This window comes from Oryx dammah, unplaced genomic scaffold, assembly GCF_014754425.2.
Source record: "Oryx dammah isolate SB20612 unplaced genomic scaffold, SCBI_Odam_1.1 HiC_scaffold_2, whole genome shotgun sequence".
NCBI classification, from domain to species: Eukaryota; Metazoa; Chordata; class Mammalia; order Artiodactyla; family Bovidae; genus Oryx; species Oryx dammah.
In genome coordinates this window covers 3,601,133-3,614,945 of record NW_024070186.1, presented here as the reverse complement: position 1 = coordinate 3,614,945, position 13,813 = coordinate 3,601,133, and the positions used below count along the sequence as shown (strand labels likewise).

The window sequence follows — 13,813 nt, the reverse complement described above, 5'->3', positions numbered from 1 at the left end:
CTTCCATCAAGAGGCTTTTTAGTTCCTCTTCACTTTCTGCCATAAGGGTGGTGTCATCTGCATATCTGAGGTTATTGATATTTCTCCCGGCAATCTTGATTCCAGCTTGTGTTTCTTCCAGTCCAGCGTTTCTCATGATGTACTCTGCATATAAGTTAAATAATCAGGGTGACAATATACAGCTTTGATGTACTCCTTTTCCTATTTGGAACCAGTCTGTTGTTCCATGTCCAGTTCTAACTGTTGCTTCCTGACCTGCATACAGATTTCTCAAGAGGCAGGTCAGGGGGTCTGGTATTCCCATCTCTTTCAGAATTTTCCACAGTTTATTGTGATCCACACAGTCAAAGGTTTTGGCATAGTCAATAAAGCAGAAATAGATGATTTCTGGAACTCTCTTGCTTTTTCCATGATCCAGCGGATGTTGGCAATTTGATCTCTAGTTCCTCTGCCTTTTCTAAAACCAGCTTGAACATCAGGGAGTTCACGGTTCACGTATTGCTGAAGTCTGGCTTGGAAGCTCTTTAGGTACAGAATTAATTTGTGATGTTTCTATCCTCATTTTATTGTTAGTATATATTTAAGGAGATACATTTTCTGACCACAGTTCTGTCGGCATCTTATTAATTGGAAGTATCTGTTGCGCTTGTATGGTTGCTGTGTTAAAAACTACTTTTGCTGCTGTAACTTTCCTCTATGTAACTTAATACAGGATTTAAAATTTTAATTCCCATGTGATTTGTTTCTGCAGAATTTTATTTTTCCTCCTTAATTATAATTGTATTGTTACATTGTGATGTGAGAATATGGTTCCATACAGTTCATGCTATTGTTTTCTGCGTTAACTAAGTTCATTTTTCTGTCCCAGTGTATGATTAATTTGTATGACTAGAAAGAATCCTTATAATCCCTTGCCCCGTGATTCAATACCTTCCCTATGTCTATTGGCTCTACTTTATTCCTTCTATTTTTCAGCTATAGTTTCTCTTTATCCACACACTGTTGTATTCTTTTAGTCCTGAAATCTAAAATTTCTATGAGTTTGTCCTTGCACTTGGCCAGCTGTGCCTTAGTCAAGCACTGGCTTCAAGGTCATTCCAACGCATGCATTATTACAGGGTCCTACTGTCAGAGGGACCCTGTACTTAGCTTAACGCTCTGCTGCTACTGTTCTGAAACTCTTAGTAATTTCTGAGCAAAAGGTCTTGCGTTTCCATTTTGCAGTGGGCTGCTGCAAATTATGTGGCCGGTCCTGCTTGTTCCTTATATCCTGAGACTTTACGGAGCTCCTTTTTGCTACCAGCTGCTTGCAGATGCTCTGTTGGGTTTCCTAGATAAGCCATTCCATCAGGTATGTGGGAGCCTCTTCCAGGGCGTCCCTGGTGGCTCAGCTGGTAAAGAATCCACCTGCAGTGTGGGAGACCTGGGCTCAGTCCCTGGGTTGGGGAGATCCCCTGGGGAAGGGAAAGGCTACCCACTCCAGCATTCTGGCCTGGAGAATTCCACAGACTGTATAGTCCATGGGGCCGCAAAGACTCGCACACGAGTAAGTGCCTTTCACGTCACATCTCACTTCCAGCCAGGCAGCTTTGGGAAAGCCCTGTGGTTAGCTCTTGCCCACCGGCAGGGTGAAATCCCTGCTGAAAGTCCTCTTGCCTCCTTCACGTACACGAGTGTTCTTTAGTTACTTCCAGAGGCGCTGGAGGAGCTTGCGGTCAGCTGTCCCACTGATGAGCCTCAGCTCAGGCCTCAGCAGGACTTCTCCCTCGAGTTGCAGCAGGAGCCGAAGTAAGCTGGGCCCCTCGCCTCGCCCCCTCCCGCGCCCGGGTCCCCCGGCCTCCCCGCCTCTCACACAGAAAAGACAGGGCTTGCTCCCTCTTCTGCTCCACGCTTGTCTGCCTTAGCTGCGCACTCCATCTGAGGGGGTCCAGACTCACTTCCCTTCCAGCACAGCCATTCTCATAAGGAACAATGGAGGCAACGCGGTTTCCATGTATCCTGGGAGTCAGAACCACCTCCGGGCAGGATGGGGTTAAAACCCACTGGAGCATTCCTGAAACTCTTAACTGGAGATGGGCTTGTCTCTTATCTATGGGCCTGAGGCTGTCACTTCACCTGTCTGAGCCTTCTTTACCTGCTTGACTGCTAAGTAGCTTCAGTCGTGTCTGACCCTATGAGACCCTATGGACTCTAGCCCACCAGGCTCCTCTGTCCAGTGAAATTCTCCAGGAAAGAATACCATGCCCTCTCTAGGGATCTTCCTGACCCAGGGATTGAACCTGAGTCTCTTATGTCTCCAGCACTGGCAGGCGGTTCCTTACTGGGAAGCCATATGAAGTGTTAGCCGCTCAGTCATATCTGACTCTGTGACCGCAAGGACTGCAGCCTCCCAGGCTCCTCTGTCCATGAGGTTCTCCAGGCAAGAAGACTGGAGCAGGTAGCCATTCCCTTCTCCAGGGGATTTTCCCGACCCAGGGTCCTTCACTGCAGGTGGATGCTTTTCTGTCTGATGCACCAAGGAAAACAGAATGAGAGTGGCTCTGTATCAGCCTGTCTGTGATGGTGAGGGTTGGGGTTCGGGTCAGCTCAGTTCAGTTGCTCATTTGTGTCCAACTCTTTGCGACCCCGTGGACTGCAGCACGCCAGGCCTCCCTGTCCATCACCAACTCCCGGAGTCCACCCAAACTCATGTCCATCGAATCGATGATGCCATCCACCCATCTCATCCTCTGTCATCCCCTTCTCCTCCTGCCCTCAATCTTTCCCAGCATCAGGGTCTTTTCCAATGAGTCAGCTCTTCGCATCAGGTGGCCAAAGTATTGGAGTTTCAGCTTCAGCATCAGTCCTTCCAACGAACCCTGCTCACAGAAATCCTACCTCCAGATCCTGGAGACAGAGTCTTGATGAAACAAACCCATAAAGCTTGAATCTCCAAGCAGGTCCACCCCAGGGCCTGTTTATTCACCCTCGAAGGGCATATGTTTAGGCCTGGATTAGGGTTGAGAGGCTGCTTCTCAGATGTCCTGCTCGTCTCAAGATGCCCACATGGCCTGTCCTGAGGCCTGAAACGATGCTCATTTGCCCAGGGACACTAACCAATACGTGTCCCATCCCTGCCCTCTACTCAGGCCAGAATCAAGCACAGCTCTCGAGCCAGCCCCTCTAGGAACCCTCCAATTCCACTAATGCTTTCTTTCATTTTGGTGCATTGGAATAATCCCATTTCCAACCCAGTAGCCATGTTCCTCATCCACCTTTCCGGGTGGATAAGTGGTTTTCCCCAGTACAGTCACTTGTCGCTGGGCTCGCCTCTCTGTTTCCTCTTGACGAGACTGTAATTTAGAAGGACACGATTTCTGTCCTCTCGTGGTTTTATGTTTCTCTCTCTTAAGAATCATTAGCTTGTGAGATGCACTGGAAAAACTAATGAGTTTTTACAACACAGAGTACCCACCGGTGGGTTAGTGGGCAGTCTCGGAATTCCCAGGCCAGCGTAATGTACGTTGAAGTCAGTTGTCAAGGTCATTAAGGGGATGGAGTGTGTATGTTCCAACAAATATCCATGTTTTGCGATTGAGCAGACACTTACTACATTCAAAGTGAAAATAAAGGGGGCCATTGACTGGGGCTCTGAAATGTAGGGGCATGGAAACTTTTACTGGTAAATGGTTTTCACACCCCAAACTCACCTTTATGGGGACCAGTGAGAAGGGAAGTACATTAAATACAGATGTGGCTGAGACTTCCTGTGTGTGCCGGAGGGAGAAATCTCCTGGGTCTAACTGACCTTTGGGGGAAATGGCTTGTGAGCTCAAATTGCTACTTTTTGATCAGCATTCCTGGCCTCCTTTAACTTGTCAGTGTTGGTCTGCACCCATCCCAGGGGGCAGGTTGGGAGGCAGGGCAGCCGTTTTCTTCCCTGTGTGACCAAAGAGGATAATGAAATCCCTACGGTTTAAAGGATTTGTCTTACGACAAACAGTGACCAAATGGCAAGAGTTCAGACTGGAGCTCCCAGCCAAAGCATCTCGGGTCCGGGGGCTGAGTCACGCAGCCAGACTGCTTCCTGACACCCTGCCTTAGCCAGAAGGTTTGAATTTCCCTATAAGTAAGAGTGAGAACAGTAGGTTGTTGCAACGAAATGTTTATACACCACAGCAGAGAAAGGGGCTTATGAAAGACTTAAGATTTAAGCTGTGTGTTTAAAAGGAAAAAGGAGGCAGAGCAGAGATGGTTGGGCTCATTTTTATGGCTGAAATGTCAGCGTAGATTTATTTGGTCTTTGCAGGGAGAATGGATGAATTAAAGAACACAGAGATGATAGATCAGTGTGCAAAGTGTTTATGGAGGCAATAAGCCTGAGTTTGACACTGGAGAATATGGTGATAACATGTTTTATTTTGGATACAACCTAGAGTTAAAAACCCAAGGTACCCATTATTGGACCTGGAGATTGAAGGCGATTTCAAATTATTCCACATACTCTAATTGTATTAACATTGTACTGTACTAGACACTTTAATTTCCCCTGTTACATACACATCAAGACCTCAGCATCAAAGAAGTTACTATGTCAGGGAAAGAACCATTTTATAATTCACCAAATGGAGACTCTTCCCAGAGAAGAGAATGTCCTGGGATAAAGACAAACCAGGGAACCTAATTTAAACAGTAGGAAAAGTGGACAAATTTAGTGCAACGATTGAACTCAGACTATGGGAATACATGAGTGCAAAGTCGTTCTGTCTCAAGACAGCAAATGATAGAAAAGTCACTTCTCTATAGTCAGAAATACGTAGCTTGGGAAAGAGGGCTCACACATGACGTTACACGCAATAGTAATTCCACGAAAATGGAGACAACCAAGAACAGGGGAAAAAAAAAAAAAACAGCCAAAGAAACAAAAAACCCAACATCTAATTTGACTTTTAAAAAAAGTTAAAAAATCTGTGACTAAATACTCAGAGTCAGCAGGTCAAAGGAGTCTCTCATATGACCTTTTGCCTTCAGGCTCCAGCGGTTCATACCATCCTGGTAGATAATTGCCTACCCTATTCTTAAGGTCCTTGTGCAAAGGAAATTCCAGGGCCCTCCGGTGCCGCGGACTCGCGCCTCGTGGCACAGAAGGATTTCCTCTCCGTGGAGCCTGATCCCCGTGGCCCTGGTGTGTCCACTTCCTCTTGCTCTGCGCTAGTTCCCGTTGAGCTCAAGGTCCTCTGCTTATATGATCACGTGACATGAAAGATCATTTAAGGGTCCCTCCTCTTAAGGTCTTGACAAAGGTTTGATAAGGCAAGAAGCATTTGCCCAGCAGCTGGAGTCAAGGCAAGGGACTTGGATGGGTCTGAGTTTGGGCCCTGGCTTCCCGAGAATGACCTTCTGAACCCTGTTCTGTCTGTCGCTTCCTTGCAGCCTCAGTTCACTGAAGTCTTGCTCCCACCCCAAGCCCCCCCGAGGTGTTACTGTGTACCCAGGCAGATCACAAAACGGCGTGCGTGGCTCTCAGTCTCTTCGCACTTGCCCCAGATTCCTTCTCTGTCTTCTGAGTTTTGGGGGTGGTGGTGTGTGTCCTGAACCCTGTCGGCTGCCTCCTGGGTAACAGGATTTACCCGCCTTTGCTCTTTCACGTCGTCTCCACGTGTCTCTGCTGAAAAGGCCAAGGTGGCATCTGGCTAACTTTTTGCTTACGTCTATGAGAGTGGATGCTGTCTAGGGAAGCTTCCTTCTTTTGCCAGCCTATTTATACATCTTCACAGCACCCTTCTGGAGACTTTTGTCTTCTTTCCTGGGCTGTGACTGCTAATGGTGGGAATTTCTAACTCATTAGAAAGGAGCTGGGCAGTGTGCCAGGCTGGAGGGGGTCATGGTTTCGGTCTGGTCAGGTTTTGCTGCGTCGCACCTCTCAGAGCTAGGTCAGGATTTCTACTGACCCATGGCAGGGCTGGGAGGACTCCTTTAATTGATTCTTTGAAACTACTTTTATAATTGGAGCTGTAACACATGCATAGGAAATAAACCTCCCTTTGACCCCAGACTCTCAGCTGCCTCCCCCATAGCATCAAGTACAGTCCTTCCTGTGAAGTATATGCATGTTTAACAGACCAAAGCTTCGCGGATGCCTTTATTTGTAATAGATAATATGGAAAAACAAGACTAAAAGTCAGAAGGCAGAGAATAACACATACTCAGCAGATCCAAGGAAAGAGACCTCAAGGGACTTCCCTGGCAGGCCAGTGGTTAATTAAGCCTTTGCTTTCCAAAGCAGAGGGTGAGGGTTCAATCCTTGGTTGGGAAGATGAAATTCCCACATGGCTTGTGGCCAAAAAAACCAAAACACAAATAACAGAAGCAATATTGTAACAAATTTAATAAAGACTTTAAAGATGGTCCATATTAAAAAAAATCTTTAATAAAAAGAAGAGGCCTTATGAAGAAAAAAGATTTTATATGGATATGAAGGACGAAGGTGGATTTTCAAAAAAGGTGTATTAAAATCAACACATTTATTGAGAAGCTATTTATGTTCAGGTTCTGGGGTGGTAGAGAAAGCCTGAAGGTGAATCCTATTCTGCTTTAAGAGCCAAGATGAGCAACATACTATGTCTTCTGGCATCGGGAACATCTGAGCATAGGAGGACACATTTGTGTTTCTTGAAGGATGCCTTTAAGTCTTCCAGTGGAGGTAGGGAAACAGGAATTCTAAACCTAGCAAACACCATGAGCAACAAACAGAGGGTGAGGGTGCACAGCGTTTCGGAGAAGTAGTCAGTGTGACTAGTTTGGAGGAGGCAAATCTGGATGGGACACGATTCCAGAATGAAAGCCAGGGGCAAGGTTAATGTGGGCTGTGGGTGCCTAAAAAGAATGAAGTTTGTCTTGAATTGGAACCTGTTGGAGACTTTCACGTTGAGAAGTGATCCCTCCAGGGACAATTCTGATGGTGGTTTGAGAACTAAATTGAAGCTGGGAGGGACTAGAGTCGGGCAGGATTAGGAGGCTGCTGCAACAGTCCAAGCCAAGTGTGATGAGACCGTAAGCCAGCCACACTGGTGGAAATGGTTTGAGAGACCTCTCTGGATTAATTTACATGTTTAACTCTTCCTTAACAGTTAAGTGGGCCCGGGGGATGCGAGGACTTGAGGCCCATTCTGAGTTAGGCAGGCAGGCCGCTGTGTACGTAGGATGCTGTAGAAAGAAGCACGTAGCACGGGAGACTAGGTGAGGGCAGTGCCAGTCTGGGGGCCTCAAGCTAAGGCATGTTGAGTGTGACATTCCGGGGCCAGTCAGGCCCAGCATCTCAGCAGGGAAAGAGGAAAGTCAGCATCACCAACTGTTTCACAAAGGTCAAGAAAGCTGGAGATTTAAAAAGTAGCCATTGGTTTGGTTAATTAGGATGTCAGTTTTGACCTTTGGGAGGGCAGTTTCATTAGAAGCGAAAGGAAGTCAATTACATAGACTGTAACTGAAAATTTGGGAGAAGGCATTCGTATTTAAATACAGAAGGAAAGCAGCTAGTGGAGAGAGAAGTGGATGAGGACCCGGGACCAAACAAGGCAGGAGAGACAGGACAGCAGCCCCAGGCTGGCAGGTTTGGAAAAGAGAGAAGCGCGCCTCTGCCTCGGGGTTTCCCCTTTCCTCCCAGAATCTCCTTACTGGCTGTGGGGGTGGGGGTGGGGGAAGCCGCGCCCCTTTCTTTCACTGACCATCTGTCCCTGTATCCACGATGATGAGCTGGGAGGAGGGTAAGATACCCAACCCCTCCTCACAGGCAGGTGGGGGGACCCACCACCAAGAGCCAAGCAAGATCCCTCTCCTTAGAGCCCGCATTTCTGGCCTTAGGGCGTTTCGGATGAAGGCAGCTCTTCCCTTCCTGGCTCCTGGTTGCTGCCCTGGGGCACCCAGGGCAACTTGAGACGCCAGACCTAAGAGCAGGTGGACCAGAAAGCCGGAAGCATTTCCTCTTTCTTTGGTCTAAGGCTGCCTTCCTAAACCTTGACTCTTGTCCTTACCTGATGGACACTGAGACTGGCCACTCCCCCAGGGAGGACCCCACTCCAGCTTCCACCCAAAGGAAGGTTACCAAACCCTTTAGTACCCCGCCATCCCTGCAAAAAAAAAGTCATGTCAGAAGAGTCCAATAATGATACAAGACATTCATAGACCATTTCTGATGTGATGTGAGGTCAGCTTAAGACATGTGGTGGTGGGTTACGTAAGGATAAATGGGATGGAGGAAACATGAAACCAGTTTATTTCTTGATGTGTCTTATTGTCTCTGTGAAATTGGATTGTAGGGCTACTGCTGAGATGGAGGGGCAGTGGGTGAGTGGGGATTTGGAGAGGAACAGTTTGGAGAATGGAAATTGGAGGCGGTTAGCAAAGAGGAACATGCCGCTTTCACAGCACCAAAGGCCCCACTGGACCCAGAAAGCATACACCTGTCCAGTCAGCAGAGCTAGGGTTTTTTTTTTCCCTCCAGCAGAGTGACAGCCTGGGGCAAGCAGAGGGAAAGTCATGGTTAGATTCATGCAAAGTGTAGAAGGGCCTGGGCTGCTGGTGAGAATGGGGTTCAAAGTCTTGGTCAGGACGTAAGACAGGAGTGCTGATGAACTTGAGAGAGGGGCAGGGGGCGGAGTGCAGGTCTGGGGAGGCTGGCAGGTGGTGCGTCGGGGGGAGGAAGGGCAGTGTTGCCAGCTAGACGTGGGTTGTTTCCTCTTTGGCTGCGTGGGGGCTTTGTTATAGCACAGAGGCTTCTCTCGTTGTGGGGCACAGGCTCTAGACCGAGCGGACTAAATAGTCGGCATTTAGGCTTAGCTGCCCTGCAGCCTGTGGGATCTAGTTCCTTGACCAGGGATCAAACTTGCATCCAATCCCTGCACTAGAAAGCAGATTCTTAACCACTGGACCACCAGCGAAGGCCCAGAGGTGATGTGTTTCTGAGTTCCAGCTTTCAGAGATGAGCTAGTTCTGGGGCGGGACTGTGTGAGTAAAGGGAGAAGGTTGGGAGCCACCCCCCCACCCCCCACAACGGGATGTAGCAAATGACGTCCTCATCAGACTTCCTCCACTCCTGAAAACAGCCTGTTCTTGGAACTCAGATCAACAAGGCCTAAACACACGCCAAATCTGGGAGGCATTTGTTACACTTAGCTTATCATGCAGTTAGCAGCGAGGCAGGAAGACATAAGCCTCTGTGTAGACCTTATGTGAGACCTTGTTTTGTGGGTATCCTTAAGAGAAGGCACTAACCCAATATCAAGTTTTCTATTCTAGATTCATGGTTTCTCTGAAAAGATTAGATGATCTGAGCAGCACTGGGCCACGATTTCCTCTTGGCAGCAACAAGACTCCTCACCAGGGTATGTGAGTCCCTATGGCTCCATAATGCTGCCTCTCACTTGGTTATCCACACCATCTTTCCTTCAGTTAGGAGGGAAGTGAAATATTGCCTAAAAGCAAGGCACTTTTAAAAACTGGAAAACCAGAGATGAGTCAGGATTCCTCTGTATTTGACATGGAAATATGTCACTGCTGAAAACTATGATGCTAATTAGGAAAGAAATCCTTCCAGCTTTACCTGTTACATTATCTACCTGGCTCCTACAAGCACTTGAGCTTGCAATGATTCCTGTAATCAAATAACAGTGGAAATACAACCACACACATGAACGTTTACAAAAGCAGTGCAGTAAGTGACAGTAACTTTTAGAGCAGATCATACTGTTACTTTTGCTAATAAAGTAATCTTACTGAATCTCCAGTAATTAATAGATTCCCTCAAAGTGCTGCCTAACTCAGTAGGCACTGAAAAACACTTGATGAATTCACGCGGTAGCTCCTCAGAGGCTGGAAGTCGTTGATGTAATTCCCTGAATGCCTAACTTCTTGGCAGCTATATACATGTGTAGGGTGGATCCAAGCAAAATGGGTGAAGGATCTTCAGTGTAAGAGGAGAGGAAGAATATGAAAATGAAAGTTGTTGGCAGGTCTAACTTGCCTCATGGGTGCCGAGGAAGAAAGGCAATTGATACATATTTCTTGCTGAGGAGCGTGATAAAATACACATAATCCCCACCCTTAGGACCATAATAGATTCAAACCAATATCTACGATTAATTTAGGAAGCAAATAGGTAGCCAGTGTGGACCAGCACATTGATTTAATCTGTTATTTCCTTAAAGCATTTTGGTCTCCTACCTTCTGCTGTAGTTAAGGCTCACATTAAACATATGGGGAGCAGTCAAAAATGAAGGCTCAGAATTGTACTGCATCTTGAAAGAAATACAGAAATAAAATGGGATAGAGGCTTGAGAAATGGAAATTATCATCACACATTGAGGGAAAAATAATCTGAAGGCCAAGTGTTCCGTGAGTCAGAAAAATTTAGAGTCGTAATGTTAGAGGCTGCGAACTGGAAACTAGACACGAATTCATAACCTACAAGGGTATCAGTGACGGCAAGAAGTCAGTAACCAGCGTCAGTGTTATTCTGGGAGGCCGCAGGAAGGCTCTCACAGACCAGGGAGCCTGCAGAGCCCATGTTTGAGGCACCGGATTTAAGTCACAAACAAACGGAACATCGTGCTGTCCAGGGTGACAACAATGATTAAAAGCCCAAGCAGACTGCAACCTGAAGAAAACTTAGAAGAGATGAATTGATGGCATGACAAAAAAAAAAAAAAAAAAAAAAAACCACGAGATTTTTAGAGGTATATATTTACTTTAAACATTATGAACAAATGATTCATCAGCATCTTACCATTGGTATACAGAGACAATAAACTGTCATACACACTATATTCAGAATGAGCGTTTTACTGATGTCTTGCTTATCTCTTATTGCTCAACTCTGAAAAGTCATCAGAAGGGACCATTAGACAGTATTTGCTGAGAGATGACTATGACATTTTGGCTCCTTTTCTAATTAGAACTTCTATGAATTTTACAATGCCATAAAAACACTTCAGCGAGAATTTTGGCAAAATATTTACTTTTTTTTTAATAACACTGCTCACGGAATAGGAGAAGTGGAAAGCAATCACTTAGTAACTGGAGAAACAAGCAGAAAGGAGGAGGAACAATTGCTTCCTGTGCTGCTTGGGATGAAAAAAAAATCAGAGTTTAGCTATTAAAAAAAGCCTGCAGCGGGCTGAGCACGGTGCGCGTGATGAGAACACGCTGCTTCCCATGACCAACAGGGAAGAATGGTGCCTACAGCCCGGCCGTGTGTGCGACGCAGATGCACGCCTCCAACACCTGCAGGCGTGCGAACAGTGACTCGCGGAAGACGGCGCTTGGGGGATAAAACAGAACCTGGCGCAGGCCTTGGGCTTCTGGCATCATTCGGTACAGGTCTGCCAAGATGCTTTGCGAAACGTTTTAGTTTAAATGCCAAGTCTATTTCAATGACGTCTCCCTGGTTTGACCTGTTGGGAATGCAGAGTGAGATGGATAGGTGTTCATTTTGGAAGCATTAGGAGAATCAGGTTTTAGAAAGAGCACCCAGTAGATTTCAGTCTGTATGTCCCCCTCACCCTAGGAACCTCGGGGTATAAGTTGCAAAGATATGACTCTCGTAGCATATTACTGGTGATTGATAAATGCAGGAAAAGGTTGGATATATCTTCGGAGGTTTTTACTCAAAATATCAAAATTAGAAGACTTTAAGGATAAAGGCCTGGCACTCTTCCTTTCCTCCCCCACAGCATACTTACAGGCTATTATGACTATACATTTGATAAGACAGCTTCAGAACCTGATTTGAATTATTTGAATATATTTTCCTGCAAAAATATCACAAGGCGGAAAAAAAAAAAGAAAAAAAGAACCAAACTAGAAAAAAGGGCAGAAAGAAAGAAAAGGGATATGACTGAATAAAATATTCAAACACTCTTGTTCATTGATGTGACATTAGATGGTCACATGTAGGCCCAGATTTGCAAGAGAGAGATAAAAAGTCTGTCGGATAGCTTACGAAAACAGGAATCCAGAAGATCAGAACCAAAAACATCCCCCAAGAATAACAGGTATCTGAAGTTGCTTCAGAGGCAGGGAAGTGGGTATGTGTATGTATGGAAAGCTGCTTTCCTCCTCAGAGGCTCCTTGGCAGTTGGCTACAACATCATGCTAATAAAAGCAAGGTCTTTAAGTTCAGCCCCCAGCGGACGGTCAGTTTCTCCTTCGCGCCCTGCGGGAAGCGCATTCCCGGAAAAGGAAACACACGCGCTGGAGAAGCGCTGGGGCGCGGGGAGAGGGCTGGAAGATGCGGGCAGGGAGTCTGGGGTGGAGATGGGGGCGCCGAGCTGGGGATGTGGGCCGTGTCTGGCTCCAAGGGTGGACAGCAGGGGTGTGTGTGTGTGGGGGGGTGTTGGCACGCAGCGGGGGAGGGGGCGACAAAAAGAGACAAGATCGGGGAGTTCAAGCTGCTGACTCGACCTGAAATCCTGGGGGAGGGAAGAGGAAGGAAAACCCGGAGGGGCCTGCTTAGCGATCCAAGTAGGGTTTTTCTCCCAAAGCGGAGGCTGACCCTGGGCGCGGGCCGCGGACCAGCGGGCATTCCTGGCGGCCGGCTCGGGGTGGGCGCTGGGGGGCGGACGATGTGAGGAACCCCTGGGGCCCCGGGCTGGGCTCTGCCCGCGTCCCCGGCTTCTCGTCTCTCGCTGTCCCCTCCGCCGGCCCCAGCGTCCTTGCCACGGGTTGACCCCGCTCACAGATGCCCGGTTCAGGAGAACTGAGCCGGTTTCTGCACGTGCAGCGGGTCTGGCCCGCGGAGGGGGGCCCGAGGAGAAGGCTCTGGGGCCTCGTCTCGCGCGCAGAGCGGAGCCGGCCCGTGGCCTGCTCGCTCGCGGCCCCTCGGGGCGCCGGCGGCTGACGGGCGGTTGCCAGAGCTCCGGAGGGGCCGGGGGCCTCCGTCGACCCTCGGCTGCCCACCGTCGTCGTTTGCTGGGCAGCGAGGTCCCCGCGGCCCGATGAGCCGGCCCGGCGGGAGCGGCCGCGACGGCGGCGACCTGGAGCGGGAGCCGGGCGGCCGCGGTGCGTCCGGGGAGGGGAGGGTCCCCGCGGCCCGCAGGGGGCGGCGCGGAGCCCCGAGGAGGCAGGCGGGTCCCGGGCGCCCTGCCCGCCCTGCGCTGACCCCGGGGGTACGCGGCGGGCTCGGCGCGCGCCAGCCTCGGCGGGGTTGGGGTCGGGGGAGACGCCCCTGCCCGCCCGGGGCCGCGGGGGCCTCGGGAGGAGCCTCCGCGTGGCCGGGGCGCGTCGGGGCGCCGGCCGCTGCCCCCAGCCCGAGGGGGGCGCCCCTTCCCCCCCGGGCCGCGCGGCGTTCTTGGCGCCCGCGGCGGCGCGTGTGCCGGGCGTGTTTCCGTCCCGGGTGGTGCGCCGGCTCGGGGCGCCCCGTTCCTCGGGAGGGCGCCCCGTCACCGGGCTGAGCGCCCAGTTCCCCGCGGTGGGTCCCGCGCGGTGGGTGCCCGGTGTTCCCCGCGGTGGGTGCCCCGTCCCCTGGAGGGAGCCCCGTCCTCCGGAGGGAGCCCCGTCCTCCGGGTGGATCCCGCGAGGTGGGTGCCCGGTGTCCCCCGCGGTGGGTGCCCCGTCCCCGGAGAGCGCCTCGTCCCCGGACAGTGCCCCTTCCCTCGTCGCCCCGGGCCGCGCGCTGCCCGCGGCGCGTGTGCCGGGCGTGTCCCCGGGCCCCGGGCCGCCTGACCGGGTCTCTTTTCTCCCCCTGCAGGAACCTTCCGATAGTCCCGCCGCCGCGGCTTTGACCGCGCGCGAGGCGAGCCCGAAGCCGACAGCACATCGAAATTTAAAAAAAAAAAAAAAA

The 13,813-nt window shown here is 49.8% G+C and overlaps 1 long non-coding RNA gene across 1 annotated transcript; it reads left to right on the top strand.

Moving 5' to 3' along the window:
• The first annotated feature begins 1,700 nt into the window (after nt 1–1,700).
• LOC120880271 lies at nt 1,701–13,796 on the top strand. Its single transcript, XR_005724994.1, has 2 exons — nt 1,701–1,788; nt 13,721–13,796. It is a non-coding gene; the product is annotated as an uncharacterized LOC120880271 (long non-coding RNA).
• The last annotated feature ends 17 nt before the right edge of the window (nt 13,797–13,813 follow it).